The 18,866-nt window shown below is 40.6% G+C and overlaps 2 long non-coding RNA genes and 1 pseudogene across 3 annotated transcripts; all 3 read left to right on the top strand.

The window, feature by feature from the left end:
• Positions 1-1,337: 1,337 nt before the first annotated feature.
• Positions 1,338-3,599, top strand: LOC149036394 (uncharacterized). Its single transcript, XR_016181557.1, has 2 exons — positions 1,338-2,482; positions 3,004-3,599. It is a non-coding gene; the product is annotated as an uncharacterized LOC149036394 (long non-coding RNA).
• A 2,932-nt stretch (positions 3,600-6,531) lies between these two features.
• On the top strand, positions 6,532-7,929 carry LOC149036395 (uncharacterized). Its single transcript, XR_016181558.1, has 2 exons — positions 6,532-7,587; positions 7,720-7,929. It is a non-coding gene; the product is annotated as an uncharacterized LOC149036395 (long non-coding RNA).
• A 5,702-nt stretch (positions 7,930-13,631) lies between these two features.
• On the top strand, positions 13,632-18,122 carry LOC149036396 (uncharacterized; annotated as a pseudogene). The gene is made up of 4 exons (XR_016181481.1): positions 13,632-13,741; positions 14,095-15,141; positions 15,471-16,472; positions 16,930-18,122. The product of XR_016181481.1 is annotated as an uncharacterized LOC149036396 (transcript).
• Positions 18,123-18,866: the final 744 nt, after the last annotated feature.

An 18,866-nucleotide genomic window follows, 5' to 3' on the forward strand; every position in this document is an offset into this window, starting at 1 on the left:
TGGGCCCTCAACACCATGACAACTAACTGTGATCCAATGAGGTGTTCACATACTGATCACGCGTGTTATCCCTCGACACCATGACAACTAACTGTGATCGAATGAGGTGTTCACATGCTGATCACGCGTGTTATCTTGATGATGATTGACGTTGTCATGCACAGACAGGGCCGGGTCACATGACGAACACGAGATTTTGCTCATGAAACTCTTTAGTCAGTTGTTTTGCATTTCAACGTATTTGGATTGCGATCTCCTGGAGCATTATAGCGCAAACGCGCAAAATACTTACAGACGCATATACAAGTCGTATTAATCGCGGCTAATCCACACTGAAAGATGTTATTGAGCGGTAATTTTGGAACGGATTGAGTCGCGAACGCTTGAAAGCCATGATGGCCTTGAATGCCTTGTATGCTAAGTATGCCAATGTCTTAGTTGAAAAACGTTCACTTGTTGTAAAAAGCAAAATCTGAAATCTGAAACCAAACTGCATATACTCTATGCAATCTATTGAACAACGCTACTACCGCGAGACTGAAGAACATAACTATATGGGATGCAAACTGCTTGTGAAGAAAGACGACATGTTGGATTCACTTGATGGCAAGGAACGTAGCTACGATAACAGTACGAATGGTATTAATTTCACGATCAGAAAGGTGAATCTTACGTTTGTTTTCATTGTAGTTGTATGGATATTCTTTTTTAATAAATACGTGATCCAAAACCCAGTGTTTTTTTGTGTATAATGTTGTTATGTTAAATATTGTTTACGCAATTGTCTTGTCGCAAGTGGCCCAAGCTCACGTCTCGAGTAAAAGCCAACGATTAATTCATGAACGCGTCACGCGCTGTGTGACTCGGTGTTAAGTTACGAGAGGAACTACACGTTATAAGGAATAGTATAGGGAACGAAGTATGGTCGATTTACAACGATACATATTTCGAAATATGAACATTTTTCTCATAAAATCAATAAAACTTACTCATACCATGTGTATCCGTTGTATTTTCTGGCGATTTCTGCCGTTTTAAGCTTGCTTTACCATCACTGTTGTTCACATCATCTACTTTTATTACGTTGATAAAATCTGTACAGACATCACACCAACCAACTCGCGCGCAAAGTAAGAAGACTATATTGAAGGCTTGAAATAATATTGCGATCGATTTTCATCAAGAAATGGGCCAGGAATATTCCACAATAGTGCAAATAATCGTGAAGGCGGATTGCAGAAAAGCGATTGCGTGACGCTCGGTAAGCTGTAAGATGACGTGTTATTATATACCAGACGTAAAACTCTTCAGATTCTTAGTCTGCATTTTGTACCCACTTTGCAGTCTGCAGTCTATATTTTGTATCCGGTCTGCAGTCTGCTGTCTGTATTTTTTACTAACAGGTATCCGTGGCACCAATACAGTTTATTTTTGGTTACATTTATTCGCAAAACACACATAATCTCCCACAAAATACCTGTGAGTGAGGGAATTCGACATTTTCGTTCTTTCCCACATTAATATTCTTCTCTCCTTTTGTAAGAATGTAGACATCACTCACAATGTTTCAAGCAATCCACCCACCCTACAAAAAAGGAACTCTTGCACGCATAGCATGCCCATGTTTTGAAATAGGTGTATGCCCTTGGCCAGACTTGAGCGCACTATTTCAGTATACTAGTCCGACACCCGTAGTATCACTACACTTGATTCCAAGGATCCAGTACCATCCAGGTATCCCAGTTACCCTGCTCACAGGGTCTAGTTTTTTTTCCTCCGCCACAAAATGGAAAAATTGCGCAATAGTACCCAGAGGTCATTGGGCCCTCAACACCATGACAACTAACTGTGATCCAATGAGGTGTTCACATACTGATCACGCGTGTTATCCCTCGACACCATGACAACTAACTGTGATCCAATGAGGTGTTCACATGCCGATCACGCGTGTTATCTTGATGATGATTGACGTTGTCATGCACAGACAGGGCCGGGTCACATGACGAACACGAGATTTTGCTCATGAAACTCTTTAGTCAGTTGTTTTGCATTTCAACGTATTTGGATTGCGATCTCCTGGAGCATTATAGCGCAAACGCGCAAAATACTTACAGACGCATATACAAGTCGTATTAATCGCGGCTAATCCACACTGAAAGATGTTATTGAGCGGTAATTTTGGAACGGATTGAGTCGCGAACGCTTGAAAGCCATGAAAGCCTTGAATGCCTTGTATGCTAAGTATGCCAATGTCTTAGTTGAAAAACGTTCACTTGTTGTAAAAAGCAAAATCTGAAATCTGAAACCAAACTGCATATACTCTATGCAATCTATTGAACAACGCTACTACCGCGAGACTGAAGAACATAACTATATGGGATGCAAACTGCTTGTGAAGAAAGACGACATGTTGGATTCACTTGATGGCAAGGAACGTAGCTACGATAACAGTACGAATGGTATTAATTTCACGATCAGAAAGGTGAATCTTACGTTTGTTTTCATTGTAGTTGTATGGATATTCTTTTTTAATAAATACGTGATCCAAAACCCTGTGTTTTTTTGTGTATAATGTTGTTATGTTAAATATTGTTTACGCAATTGTCTTGTCACAAGCGACCCAAGCTCACGTCTCGAGAAAAAGCCAACGATTAATTCATGAACGCGTCACGCGTTGTGTGACTTGGTGTTAAGTTACGAGAGGAACTGCACGTTATAAGGAATAGTACAGGGAACGAAGTATGGTCGATTTACAACGATACATATTTCAAAATATGAACATTTTTCTCGTAAAATCAATAAAACTTACTCATACCCTCTGTATCCGTTGTAATTTCTGGAGATTTCTGCCGTTTTAAGCTTGCTTTACCATCACTGTTGTTCACATCATCTACTTTTATTACGTTGATAAAATCTGTACAGACATCACACCAACCAACTCGCGCGCAAAGTAATAAGACTATATTGAAGGCTTGAAATAATATTGCGATCGATTTTCATCAGGAAATGGGCAAGGAATATTCCACAATAGTGCAAATAATCGTGAAGGCGGATTGCAGAAAAGCGATTGCGTGACGCTCGGTAAGCTGTAAGATGACATGTTATTATATACCAGACGTAAAAACTCTTCAGATTCTTAGTCTGCATTTTGTAGCCACTCTGCAGTTTGCAGTCTATATTTTGTATCCGGTCTGCAGTCTGCTGTCTGTATTTTGTACTAACAGGTATCCGTGGCACCAATACAGTTTATTTTTGGTTACATTTATTCGCAAAACACACATAATCTACCACAAAATACCTGTAAGTGAGGTAATTCGACATTTTCGTTCTTTCCCACATTAATATTCTTCTCTCCTTTGGTAAGAATGTAGACATCACTCAAAATGTTTCAAGTAATCAACCCACCCTACAAAAAAGTAACTCTTGCATGCATAGCATGCCTATGTTTTGAAATAGGTGTATGCTCTTGGCCAGACTTGAGCGCACTATTTCAGTATACTAGTCCGACACCCGTAGTATCACTACACTTGATTCCAAGAATCCAGTACCATCCAGGTATCCCAGTTACCCTGCTCACAGGGTCTAGTTGCTCATAAAACTATTTTGTCAGTCGTTTTGTATTTCAACGTAATTGGATTACGATCATCTGGAGCATTGTGGGGCAAACGCTCAAAATACTTATAGACGCATACGCAAGTCGTATTGTTCGCGGCCAATCCACACAAAAAGATGTTATTGAGCGGTAATTTTGGATCGGACAGAATCGCGAACGCTTGAAAGCCATGAAAGCGTTGAATGCCTTGTATGTCTTGAATGCCAAGTATGCCAATGTCTTAGTTAAAAACGTAAACTCGTTGTAAACAGCAAAATCTGAAATCTGAAACCAAACTGCATATACTCTATGCAATCTATTGAACAACACTACTACCGTGAGACTGAAGAACAAAATTCAAATGGATGCAAACTGCTAGTGAAGAAAGACGTCATGTTGGATTCACTTGATGCCAGGGAACGTAGCTACGATAACAGTGCGAATGGTATTAATTTCACGATCAGAAAGGTGAATCTTATGTTTGTTTTCATTGTAGTTGTATGGATATTCTTTTTTAATAAATACATGATCCAAAATCCCGTGTTTTTTGTGTATAATGTTATTATGTCAAGTGTTGTTTACGCAATTGTCTTGTCACAGGCGACCCAAGGTCACGTTTCGAGAAAGAGCCAACGATTAATTCACGAACGCGTCACGCGTTGTGTGACTCAGAGTAAGTTATTCTAGGAACCGTTGAAAATTTGAACACGTTATAAGGAATAGTATAGGGAACGAAATATGGTCGATTTACAACGATAAATATTTCGAAATATGAAGATTTTTCTCGAAAAATCAATAAAACTTAGTCATACCCTGTGTATCCGTTGTAGTTTCTGGCGATTGTTGCCGTTTTAAGCTTGCTTTACCATCACTATTATTCACGTCATCTACTTTTATTACATTGGTAAAATCTGTACAGACATCACACCAACCAACTCGCGCGCAAAGTAAGAAGACTATGTTGAAGGCTTGAAATTATATTACGATCGATTTTCATCAAGAAATGGGCCAGGAATTTTCCACAATAGTGCAAATAATGGTGAAGGCTGATCGCGGAAAAGCGATTGCGTGACGCTCGGTAAGCTGTAAGATGACATGTTATTATAAACCAGACGTAAAAACTCTTCAGATTCTCAGTCTGCATTTTTTACCCACTCTGCAGTCTATATTTTGTATTCGGTCTGCAGTCTGCTGTCTACATTTTGTACTAACAGGTATCCGTGGCACAAATACAGTTTATTTTTGGTTACATTTCTTCGCACAACACACATAATCTACCACAAAATACCTGTGGGTGAGGTAATTCGACATTTTCATTCTTTCCCGCGTTAATAATCTTCTTTCCTTTTGTAAGAATGTAGACCACTTACAATGTTACAAGTAATCCACCCACCCTAGAAAAAATAACTCTTGCATGCATAGCATGCTTATGTTTTGAGACAGGTGTATGCCCTTGGCCAGACTTGAGCTCACTATTTCAGTATACAAGTCCGACACGCGAAGTATCACTACACTTGATTCCACGGATCCAGTACCATCCAGGTATCCCAGTTACCCTGCTCACAGGGTCTAGTTACTGGGATACCTGTGGTAGCCCAGTCTTAAAATGCCTTTGTTTTTTTGTCGTTTTTACTGGGATACCTGTGGTAGCCCAGTCATAAAATGCCTTTGTTTTTTTGTCGTTTTTTTTTTTTTTTCCTCCGCCACAAAATGGAAAAATTGCGCAATAGTACCCAGAGGTCATTGGGCCCTCAACACCATGACAACTAACTGTGATCCAATGAGGTGTTCACATACTGATCACGCGTGTTATCCCTCGACACCATGACAACTAACTGTGATCGAATGAGGTGTTCACATGCTGATCACGCGTGTTATCTTGATGATGATTGACGTTGTCATGCACAGACAGGGCCGGGTCACATGACGAACACGAGATTTTGCTCATGAAACTCTTTAGTCAGTTGTTTTGCATTTCAACGTATTTGGATTGCGATCTCATGGAGTATTATAGCGCAAACGCGCAAAATACTTACAGACGCATATACAAGTCGTATAAATCGCGGCTAATCCACACTGAAAGATGTTATTGAGCGGTAATTTTGGAACGGATTGAGTCGCGAACGCTTGAAAGCCATGATGGCCTTGAATGCCTTGTATGCTAAGTATGCCAATGTCTTGGTTGAAAAACGTTCACTTGTTGTAAAAAGCAAAATCTGAAATCTGAAACCAAACTGCATATACTCTATGCAATCTATTGAACAACGCTACTACCGCGAGACTGAAGAACATAACTATATGGGATGCAAACTGCTTGTGGAGAAAGACATGTTGGATTCACTTGATGGCAAGGAACGTAGCTACGATAACAGTACGAATGGTATTAATTTCACGATCAGAAAGGTGAATCTTACGTTTGTTTTCATTGTAGTTGTATGGATATTCTTTTTTAATAAATACGTGATCCAAAACCCTGTGTTTTTTTGTGTATAATGTTGTTATGTTAAATATTGTTTACGCAATTGTCTTGTCACAAGTGGCCCAAGCTCACGTCTCGAGTAAAAGCCAACGATTAATTCATGAACGCGTCACGCGCTGTGTGACTCGGTGTTAAGTTACGAGAGGAACTGCACGTTATAAGGAATAGTATAGGGAACGAAGTATGGTCGATTTACAACGATACATATTTCGAAATATGAACATTTTTCTCATAAAATCAATAAAACTTACTCATACCCTGTGTATCCGTTGTATTTTCTGGCGATTTCTGCCGTTTTAAGCTTGCTTTACCATCACTGTTGTTCACATCATCTACTTTTATTACGTTGATAAAATCTGTACAGACATCACACCAACCAACTCGCGCGCAAAGTAAGAAGACTATATTGAAGGCTTGAAATAATATTGCGATCGATTTTCATCAAGAAACGGGCCAGGAATATTCCACAATAGTGCAAATAATCGTGAAGGCGGATTGCAGAAAAGCGATTGCGTGACGCTCGGTAAGCTGTAAGATGACATGTTATTATATACCAGACGTAAAAACTCTTCAGATTCTTAGTCTGCATTTTGTACCCACTTTGCAGTCTGCAGTCTATATTTAATTTGTATCCGGTCTGCAGTCTGCTGTCTGCATTTTTTACTAACAGGTATCCGTGGCACCAATACAGTTTATTTTTGGTTACATTTATTCGCAAAACACACATAATCTCCCACAAAATACCTGTGAGTGAGGTAATTCGACATTTTCGTTCTTTCCCACATTAATATTCTTCTCTCCTTTTGTAAGAATGTAGACATCACTCACAATGTTTCAAGTAATCCACCCACCCTACAAAAAAGGAACTCTTGCACGCATAGCATGCCCATGTTTTGAAATAGGTGTATGCCCTTGGCCAGACTTGAGCGCACTATTTCAGTATACTAGTCCGACACCCGTAGTATCACTACACTTGATTCCAAGGATCCAGTACCATCCAGGTATCCCAGTTACCCTGCTCACAGGGTCTAGTTTTTTTTTTTTCCTCCGCCACAAAATGGAAAAATTGCGCAATAGTACCCAGAGGTCATTGGGCCCTCAACACCATGACAACTAACTGTGATCCAATGAGGTGTTCACATGCTGATCACGCGTGCTATCTTGATGATGATTGACGTTGTAATGCACGGACAGGGCCGGGTCACATGACGAACACGAGATTTTTGCCCATAAAACTATTTTGTCAGTCGTTTTGTATTTCAATGTAATTGGATTACGATCATCTGGAGCATTATGGGGCAAACGCTCAAAATACTTATAGATGCATACACAAGTCGTATTGTTCGCGGCCAATCCACACAAAAAGATGTTATTGAGCGGTAACCGTGAGACTGAAGAACAAAATTCAAATGGATGCAAACTGCTTGTGAAGAAAGACGCCATGTTGGATTCACTTGATGCCAGGGAACGTAGCTACGATAACAGTGCGAATGGTATTAATTTCACGATCAGAAAGGTGAATCTTATGTTTGTTTTCATTGTAGTTGTATGGATATTCTTTTTTAATAAATACATGGTCCAAAATCCCGTGTTTTTTGTGTATAATGTTATTATGTCAAGTGTTGTTTACGCAATTGTCTTGTCACAGGCGACCCAAGGTCACGTTTCGAGAAAGAGCCAACGATTAATTCACGAACGCGTCACGCGTTGTGTGACTCAGAGTAAGTTATTCTAGGAACCGTTGAAAATTTGAACACGTTATCAGGAATAGTATAGGGAACGAAATATGGTCGATTTACAATGATAAGTATTTCGAAATATGAAGATTTTTCTCGTAAAATCAATAAAACTTACTCATACCCTGTGTATCCGTTGTAGTTTCTGGCGATTGTTGCCGTTTTAAGCTTGCTTTACCATCACTATTATTCACGTCATCTACTTTTATTACACTGGTAAAATCTGTACAGACATCACACCAACCAACTCGCGCGCAAAGTAAGAAGACTATGTTGAAGGCTTGAAATAATATTACGATCGATTTTCATCAAGAAATGGGCCAGGAATTTTCCACAATTGTGCAAATTATCGTGAAGGCTGATCGCGGATAAGCGATTGCGTGACGCTCGGTAAGCTGTAAGATGACATGTTATTATATACCAGACGTAAAAACTCTTCAGATTCTCAGTCTGCATATTTTACCCACTCTGCAGTCTATATTTTGTATCCGGTCTGCAGTCTGCTGTCTACATTTTGTACTAACAGGTATCCGTGGCACAAATACAGTTTATTTTTGGTTACATTTATTCGTACAACACACATAATCTACCACAAAATACCTGTGTGTGAGGTAATTCGACATTTTCATTCTTTCCCGCGTTAATAATCTTCTTTCCTTTTGTAAGAACGTAGACCACTTACAATGTTTCAAGTAATCCAGCCACCCTAGAAAAAATAACTCTTGCATGCATAGCATGCCTATGTTTTGAGACAGGTGTATGCCCTTGGCCAGACTTGAGCTCACTATTTCAGTATACTAGTCCGACACGCGTAGTATCACTACACTTGATTCCACGGATCCAGTACCATCCAGGTATCCCAGTTACCCTGCTCACAGGGTCTAGTTTTTTTTTTTTTTTTTCCTCCGCCACAAAATGGAAAAATTGCGCAATAGTACCCAGAGGTCATTGGGCCCTCAATACCATGACAACTAACTGTGATCCAATGAGGTGTTCACATACTGATCACGCGTGTTATCCCTCAACTCCATGACAACTAACTGTGATCCAATGAGGTGTTCACATGCTGATCACGCGTGTTATCTTGATGATGATTGACGTTGTCATGCACAGACAGGGCCGGGTCACATGACAAACACGAGATTTTGCTTATAAAATTCTTAGGTCAGTTGTTTTGTATTTCAACGTATTTGGATTGCGATCTCCTGGAGCATTATAGCGCAAACGCGCAAAATACTTACAGACGCATATACAAGTTGTATTAATCGCGGCTAATCCACACTGAAAGATGTTATTGAGCGGTAATTTTGGAACGGATTGAGTCGCGAACGCTTGAAAGCCATGAAAGCCTTGAATGCCTTGTATGCTAAGTTTTCATTGTAGTTGTATGGATATTCTTTTTTAATAAATACGTGATCCAAAACCCTGTGTTTTTTTGTGTATAATGTTGTTATGTTAAATATTGTTTACGCAATTGTCTTGTCACAAGCGGCCCAAGCTCACGTCTCGAGAAAAAGCCAACGATTAATTCATGATTTCTGCCGTTTTAAGCTTGCTTTACCATCACTGTTGTTCACATCATCTACTTTTATTACGTTGATAAAATCTGTACAGACATCACACCAACCAACTCGCGCGCAAAGTAATAAGACTATATTGAAGGCTTGAAATAATATTGCGATCGATTTTCATCAAGAAATGGGCCAGGAATATTCCTCAATACTGCAAATAATCGTGAAGGCGGATCGCAGAAAAGCGATTGCGTGACGCTCGGTAAGCTGTAAGATGACATGTTATTATATGCCTGACGTAAAAACTCTTCAGATTCTTAGTCTGCATTTTGTACCCACTCTGCAGTCTGCAGTCTATATTTTGTATCCGGTCTGCAGTCTGCTGTCTGCATTTTGTACTAACAGGTATCTGTGACACCAATACAGTTTATTTTTGGTTACATTAATTCGCAAAACACACGTAATCTACCACAAAATACCTGTGAGTGAGGTAATTCGACATTTTCGTTCTTTCCCACATTAATATTCTTCTCTCCTTTAGTAAGAATGTAGACATCACTCACAATGTTTCAAGTAATCCACCCACCCTAAAAAAAAGTAACTCTTGCATGCATAGCATGCCTATGTTTTGAAATACGTCTATGCCCTTGGCCAGACTTGAGCGCACTATTTCAGTATACTAGTCCGACACCCGTAGTATCACTACACTTGATTCCAAGGATCCAGTACCATCCAGGTATCCCAGTTACCCTGCTCACAGGGTCTAGTTTATTTTCATTCAATGATGAGGTCGGCTTTTAAAGTAAACGGCTATTGTGGTTATATGATGAGCCATCGAGTTGAACACTCGAAGAGAAATTCCATATCTACGCACGCCCATATATTATTTTCTATTTAACCAGAGCAGCACGAGCCAAGATTTCCTCGGTATGAAATCTGCTTTTGGTTCATGGGTATTAAATTACATTTTTGTTCACTGAAGTCGAAATTCCCAGCTGAACCGGTCCCGAGCACCAACCGTTGTCAAAGTCCAGATAGGCAACAACCAATCAAGGAGCCCTCTTTGAAATATTATCCTTTTCTCTTGTTCAGTGTATCTTCACCTATTCGAAATAGCAATGTATCTTTGGCTAGGGTCTATTAGAGATGAAACAGAGTTTCAGTTTGCTTTTCGTATTAAAATTACGTGGAATTATATTTTTGAGGCAACCGTCATTTGGTGTCGTCACGAAAACGTGCTCTCTCTCCACAAGGAATAGATGCCGCCTTATTTCAACTACTAGTTCAGTAGTGTTCATAACTGCGAGGATCGATTCTATATTCATTTCTTCAAACGCAGTGCACACATATGATTTTCATGTGTTTACAACCATCATTCACCACTTCGAAGGTCTATTTGGGTCCAAAATAATGACCAGCTCCCATTTTTGTTAGCTCAGTTGGCAGAGCGCTGTACCGGTATCGTAGAGGTCATCAGTTCAAATCCCGTACGGGCCTAAATTTTTTCCAGGCCTTAATTCAGCCACTAGTTCAGTAGTGTTCATAACTGCGAGGATCAATTCTATATTCATTTCTTCAACCGCAGTGCACACAAATGATTTTCATATGTTTACTGCCAGATGGCGTTGTTTTGCGAAGGAGACAACAGGAAGTGTGGCACCGATGCATTTTATTTTTGCTTAGAAGTATTTAGACAACAGAGACAATAGACTACCAAATACCTGTGTGAGTTCAGTTAAATTAGGTCTTTTTTCTTTCTCTTAAGAGCCGTTTTCCGAGAAAATCGAAAATCGCATGACACTCGTGAAAAAAACGAATTTTTTTCCCTCTCGCCAAAACATCCCTTTTAGTAACCTTATTGAAGAAAAAATAATTTTGGGTTCAAGCGATTCATTGTACGGGAGAAATTACAAAAAGTTTGAAAAATCGATTTTTTCCTGGTTTTTCGTACTCAACCGAACAAAATCCGACCACAACTTCGAGAAAACGGTGAACGCATAAGAAACAATCCCTAACATCGAAACTTCAGCCGAGTATTATTTCGTACTTACTCTTTAATTTCCTGAAAGAAATTTGAAGAAAGAAGTTTTTAACATTTACAATCGACAAGTTTAAAAAGGTCAAATTTGTATCCCTGGAAATGTTAATAAATGAAGGCGAACTTTAACTGTTGTAAAAGGCCACTGGTATATGCCGCTTCCTAGTAAAACCCATATAGAATAAAACCTTGGCTATTGAACTAAATTACTGGAAAGTTTTAGCTCTGGAAATCCAATATAGTCCTCACACTAAAGTAAGCAATTTGAGTATCTGAGTAAATAAAATTTATGCAAATTAGACGGCCCGCTGAATGAATTCATATTTTTAACGCAAAGTTTTGTTGAACGAACAACTTACCATTGCTTGTTGCGATAGAAGTTAAATCCATCTCTCAATCTGTTTGTCCTGTGAAGTGGCAACTCATCCATACCTGATTTTGACCAAAAGGTGTCCAGCAACTTCAGCGCTTGAGCTATCTAAACACTTCCCACGCAGCGCTTATTACGCATTATCAGACGCTTTAATAATAATGAAACCCGATTATGTTTTGGTCCGAAAATAACATACAATGATGAAAATTAACCACTGCTCAAACCACACAGTTAACAAGGTGAGTATTATTCTTATTGAGCGAACAAATCAGATACTAGACGGGATAACAAGATCATGTGACGTGTAATTTAGCAAACGTGCAGAGATTGGTCACGCTAGCTTGTCGCATATGACGGTACGTGCTATACTTCGTACACAATGTAAACAGACAAAGAAGCAATTACAGCTGTCCTAATGAAAAAATGTACAACCGTACGTCTGTTTATAGATCATCAGTGTAGAAATATTCGACTCTAGGAACAATATTAATAAAAATTTCCAGGTCAAATGCTCCTGGAATAAAATTTATATATCGTCACGAACTGTTTCGCCACTTACTATTGCACTTGCCTCTACGATATTATTTTTAATTGAATTATTCCCGTCTAGTATTACGAATACCGAAACAGCGTTAGTGGAGTTTGTCTCGTTTGTTCGGAGAGCTTTGTTTTTTGTCATGGCTTTGGCAACGTTTCACTCATGTAGTTTTTCTGGTTTATTACACGACGCCACACCCTGTGGTTTAAGCAGCGATTATCCAGGCCAAGTTGAAGTTCTCGCTTTAAGAAATTGTAAAAGGGACATTTCGAGGCACTACAAGCTGTATGGATTAAAAGCAGATACAGCACTTGACACTGAATGGAAACTGCTGTTAGCAAGAGCAGGTACATCTTATGTACTGTCTTACCGTCTTACGTAGTGGCTAATAGTGGTGTACATTTCCATCATCTCTTTATCACAGACCTCAATCTTCGGGTGCTTTCCATTCAGCCCAAAATTCCGCAAGTTTCGGTTAGAAATCAAATGGAATGGACCATTTCGGTTCGGTCCTACCAGAATATTTGGGAACGCCTTTGAAGCTGGTCCAATTTGACCGGTCAGGTTATTTCGGTCGGTCGAACCGAAATGTCCCCTTCCATTTGACAAAATTATTGTCCCCAGTACTTGCCTACCGCTCTTTTGTATCCTTCTTGCAAGAACAATAAGCAAACGAGTTCATCTCTTTAAAAATCGCAGGCTTTTATCCGCGGCGTTAATATTTTGCAAACCAAATATTAACGCTTACGATAGCAAAAAAGATCTTTATTCACCACCCCCACCCGCCCCCCCGCTCCGCCACCCACGCACACACACCTGTCACTGATACATAGACTTTAAAGACTTTTTTATGAAAAAGGGGACCTCGAGATCTCCTAGCACACGAGCCTCTCAACTCGCTCGTGATGTATGCAATGGGTAATTTTCCCTTTACCTTTGTTTAGGGGTATTTGCAGTGGAAGAGTCCCACTGGTCATTGACAATATGCCCTCGCCACAGAGCGGAGTTTGGTATGCGCTGGAGATCCTCAAAAGTGAAGCGTAGCATTCCGCTAGAAATAGCTGCTCACAAAACAGCCTCGGTCAAAGGCGATCGGCATTTGGACAGCGTTCTATCTACATTTATTTTAAACACTGAAGGAATACTTATTCAAGTTGGATCGCGTAAGTTTATCGTAACACATTTGTAGCTAAAGTATACGCTTTGATTTTAAACGAGCGAGGGCGTAAAGCAACATATGCGCAAGCGTTACAATACCCTTTATTCTCCTGTTCCCCTCCCCCCAAAGAAGAAAATGGCTTTGAAGAATAGTAAAGAAATCAGCGATGGCCTTTTAACAAGGTTAACATTTATTTTTGCTACAGCTCTTTGCAGAATGTGCAAGCAACATTTCGCGGAGACAAACCAACAACAGAAAGTGACACCCGCACCAATGATTGAAGTTACTCCATGCGTAGAACTAGAGACTTCAGAAGCAAGTGTAAGTAAGTAAACGGTAACCTTGGATACAGACTGTTATTCCAACATAACAAATGCCAAAATTCCGAAAGGGCTGGGTAACTGTGAATAACTGTAAACTTTGAAAATGACTCTGAAAATGATTTTAAGACGAATAGGTCACTGTTCGTTTCCTTAAATTCCTTTCGGTCTGGCTGGAGCGGGAGTATTTATAATGATAGCGGTATGGATATAAATTCATATTTTCTTTTTTTAAAATGATGTATAACTTAAGTTTCGAACTATAATAAAAAACTAATGCCTAGAGACAAAATAAACAGAAATATTGAAGTAACATTGATGTCTAAACGTCTTTTTTGTATGTTACAGAACAGCTCAAACTCATCTCCAGGACAAAGTGATACCGGTCAATCTGTTGAAGAGTTCGCAGAAAGCCTTGGACTAACAATCGCTAATGACACCTTTCTGTCACCAGACACAATAAGCACAGCTTCCACTCAGAGTGACGAGCCCACACCTGTGATCTTACATGAGCCGCGCGAAAAGCTGAGTGAGTTCCTGGCAGCATGCAAACTTGAACCGCTTGGAAAGCCATGGCTTTCTTGGAGTGATTCCTCTGATCGAACAAGACAACGTCAAACAAGGAGAGCCACAGAAATAGTAGCAACTGTGCTAAAGAGCGTCACCCCTGATAATGCTGGTGAACTCTGGCGACGTTTAGCCTCTTCTACGGCTATGAACAAGGCCCTAGGTGTAAGTGAGTTGTCACATTCAGAGCATTTGTATTTAGAAGCCCTAGCAGAAGTGTACCAGAATGCAACCAGCTGGGATACCCGTAGACAAGTGCTTTCGATTATGGCAGGGGTTGGAACTTTCAACGACACTTCCCGTTATATACCGGGGTTGACAAGATACCGATACTCCATGGCTAATCTTCATCGATCACAGTTTGGCCGAGGCGCTCAAGTTCCACAACAGCCTGCCACACGAATACGAGTAGACTTGAGGCAGATTGACCACTTTCTTGGTTTCATCACGAGCCCGCATCTTGTTCAGGACCTTCCATTTGGGCAAAAACATCTCAAGCTTTCGTCTGGTGAGGTTATTCAAGTACCTAACGTAATCCGTATGATGATACCCGAGTGAGTGATACAACAGTACACTCAGTACTGTTTGGAGATCAACTTCAAACCATTCAGCGAAACTACTATGAGACGGGTATTCTTTGAGTGCAGTGCCTCTGTAAGAAAATCACTGCAGGGCTTAGATTATTTTGCAGCTGAAGGTGCTCGCGCATTTGATGATCTCGTGGCCCTCGTACGCCAAATAGGGGGATTAGGTTCCGGCAAGGAGTGGGAGACTACAGTTGTGCAAGCTCTTATGACAAGCAAGCAGTATTTGAAGGGGGACTATGAGGTAATGTGAATTCTGACTCCAGAAAGACAGCTTGAATAAAACTAAAAGTAAGTACTTATTTTACCTCGTCAACAAAATCATTCCGTAAAACAAATATATATTTTGTACTCTTTTTCTTCACTAAATGGTGCACGTGTAACTAGCTTACATAAATTCTCGAGATTAACAATGCGCACACGAGGATAGTTTTTTTTTTCTATGGTTAAGGTTAAAAGTTATTCGCCCCCTTTCGTAAATAATATATGTTAGATTAAAAAATCATTTGATTAACTATTATATTAAAGTATAAGCACAGACAAACAGTAATCTCAGTTTTGTTTTATCAACAGGTTCATGTCACAAGCCCCTCTAACGTAGCAGACCATTGTGTGTTGTTTGCTCTTAGCGACAGTAGTGATGCAGATTACCAGCAACAATGCAGTCACCAACACACTGATCTTTGTGACCGTTGTCAAAGTCTTCAGGGAACTCTGGCAAAGATTGAACGGGTCCTTGGCGAGACGACCTTTCCGACCCAGGACGCGAAAGACGAAGCGCTATTTATATTCCAGACAGCCCAGCTGGCCATAATGTCCTGGAAATGCCACATCCTTAGATCAGCTAACCAAGACCAAGCGAGAATAGATGCACTGGAGAAACTTGACGACAACACTCTCTTGATAATTAACGACTGGGCCATGAAGTTCCTGCCACAGAAATACAGAGAGTCCCAAACCGACTGGTTTGGTAAGCGAGGTATCTCCTGGCACGTTTCTGTCGTCTACCGTCGTGTGAGCGGGGTACTCCAGTGGCAGGGCTTTCTGCACATAGTCCAGTCGTGCAATCAAGGCAGTGCTGCAGTGGTTAAAATCATGCAGGATGTCCTGAATACCATCAAGCTGGAGCACAGTGAGATTAACAAGGCGTTCTTTCGCCAAGATAACGCAGGATGTTATCATTCGTCGTCCACCGTACTCTCATGCCCAGTGATATCCTCCTCCACCGGCATCGAAATCAAGCGCAATGACTTTTCTGACCCACAGGGTGGAAAAGGTGCCGCAGACAGGCTCGCTGCAACCTGCAAGAATCACGTCAGGACTTTCATAAACGAAGGAAATGACGTGACCAATGCCGAACAACTGAAGAGTGCTCTTCTTTCGCATGGGGGGATAGAAGGAGTTCGAGTTGCTGTCATGCAAAGTGTTGAAGAGGAAGCAGTAGTAGATGACAACAGAAAGATTATTGGTATCAACAAATGAAAAATTTCGAGTTTAAAGACGAAATTCTCGTAGCTTGGCGCGCTTATGGTATGGGAAAGGGAAAAGAGATCCCATTGGAAACAACATCAGAAGGCTAGTCTGATGAAAATTCACAATTCTTCCTTTTTTGGAATTATTTCATCGCGCAAATATATATTTTTTTATAGTTTGAGTAAAAAGGTGTACGTTTATCGTTTGTTATAGCCTTCAGACGCATGAAAGGCATCCATTTCCCATCCTGGTACGCAGGAGGAGCGGGTGTCTGCCACCCCTTGCGGTTTTGCTTTGTAAAAGACTTAAGCCCCTTAGACCCTTTATAAATTTATAGTCCTTGATTTGTTCTACAAAATTTTTAAAACGAACATTGCAGAATATGGCGGTTCTGAAGAACATGTCCGGTCATAAGATGTAAAAAGCAAACGTTTCATCTGTTCGCGCAGCAAAGTGGACCAAAGGGGCACTCTTCATAGGCTGTGCAGAGTGAAGTATTGAAGTAGGTGAACAGTGCTTTTTATGTAAATCTTGTTTCTTTATGTGTTATCTACTTCAGAGCATGGCATTGGTTGGCTTTCATCTGAGTTTTCTTCTGGAGACTTTAGACCCCTTAGCCCAAAACCGACTCAGTCAAGGAAGAAGCAAGAGACGGAAGTGGAGCAGGTTCATGATCCCACTGACAATACAAATGAATCGTCATCCGTATTTACCTGCCCTCAGGATGGGTGTGTTAAGGTCTTTCAAAGGCTGTCTTCTCTCGAAAAACACCTATCTTTAGAGAAATGCACCAAGTCTTTAGAGAAACGGTCTTTGTTAGACCTTGCCAAACTAGACTACAAGTCCAGGTTGGAGGAGGGCACGACCAGTCAAGTTATTTCGTTTGCGTCTTTTAGGGATGCAAGATAGGCTACATCCGGCGAAGTAGAGGTAAAAGAAGGATGGGCGCTAAAGCCGAGCAAAAAAGCATATCGCTTTAACCAAAACCAGAGGGATTATCTAAATGCGAAGTTTACAATTGGTCAAACCAGCGGCAGAAAACTGGACGGTGATATCGTATCACGTGAAATGAGACGTGCACAAGGACCTGATGGTGTTCGTTTGTTCAAAGTATCCGGGTTTCTTACCCCGCAGCAGTGCACTTCATATTTCTCACGTCTTGCAGCGAAGGTCCGACGGCAAACATCCGACGATGCTGAAATCCAAGCTGTAGGAGAAGAGGAAAACTTTACCATGGCAAGAGAAACAATCCTATCCATCACGCTACAGCAACCCATCACTTACGATCAGTACGATCTCTGTGCCATGGCCAAGGGAGGATCTCTGGAGCGACTTAAACTTGGAATGCTTCAAAACATTTGTCAGCAACTAGAATTAGAAGTACCTCCCAAGCCTGTTCGCCGCAAAGCGCTCTACGTTGACCTGCTTTAAAAAGCCGTCATTAATTGCACTTGCCAGCTCCGTGGGAAAAATATGTAGAAACAGAAAGTACTACCCTGCTCACAGACGTTTTTCTGTTTTGGGAATTTGGTGCGCGCACAAGATAAGCGATTGCTCGTGAGAGAGGGCGGAACGCGCTTTTTTTTTTATACGTGCACTCGACGATATCTAAAAATGAAGAGAGTCTGTGAACAGGCTAGTAAAGTACATAAATTGTAGAGTTTTGCCTAAACGGTGTTCTCACTTCTCCTCAGAGGCTTGCTTCCAGGAGTGAATCATTCACCATTTGTTCTCGCCGGAATAACTAAGTCAAGAAAAAAATCTATTTTGCTGATTGTTTTGCTTCCTTTACTTACTTTTGAAGTTTGTTTATGTTTAAAATAGCGTTCCTTTTCGGAAAGTGAGATCATTTCTTGTTTGTCAGGGTGAGTCCTTGTTACAAATCAGTCAGTTACCTTTCAGCTTGTGACTATTTGCACGTTATAAATGTCTCTTCCCGCTCTGACAAATCAATGACACCTTATCTTATAAATGTGAAGAGGTATTTTAGCCTGCATAACAGCCGCTTTATGAGCCAAGCGAGGCGAACGCGGTATTTGCTCGAAGCACGAAACGAGTGCGAAGCGCGAGACGAGGGATGGAGAAAAATAAAGCTTTATTTTTCTCCTCCCCTCGTCGCTTCTTGCGCTTCGTGCAAAATGTCACTTTCGCCTCGCTTGGCTCATAAAGCGCCTTTTATGCAGGCTGGAGGTATTTCTGCAAGTTCTTTGAGTTAACCAAAGATAACTTTGTTTATCTTCGCTAAACAACACTTCTAGAGGTCTCTAGAGAAAGCGTTACGCGCGAGAATGTGGAATTTTATAACACTCCACATCGCGTATTCAGCCCTGCGGAGTGGTTCTCCTTTTCTCGCGCTCGCGGCGTGAATTGGTCATAGTTAACTCAAAGATTATTATTAGCCTCAATAGGCTTTTCAAAAATTTTGAAGAGGTCTGGAAGGTTTTAAGGATGCGATAAGCACACGCAAGTTTGAAGTTGTGTTGTGGACAAGCTCTA

This window comes from Pocillopora damicornis, chromosome 12 (genome assembly GCF_964200805.1).
Source record: "Pocillopora damicornis chromosome 12, jaPocDami1.2, whole genome shotgun sequence".
NCBI lineage: Eukaryota > Metazoa > Cnidaria > Anthozoa > Scleractinia > Pocilloporidae > Pocillopora > Pocillopora damicornis.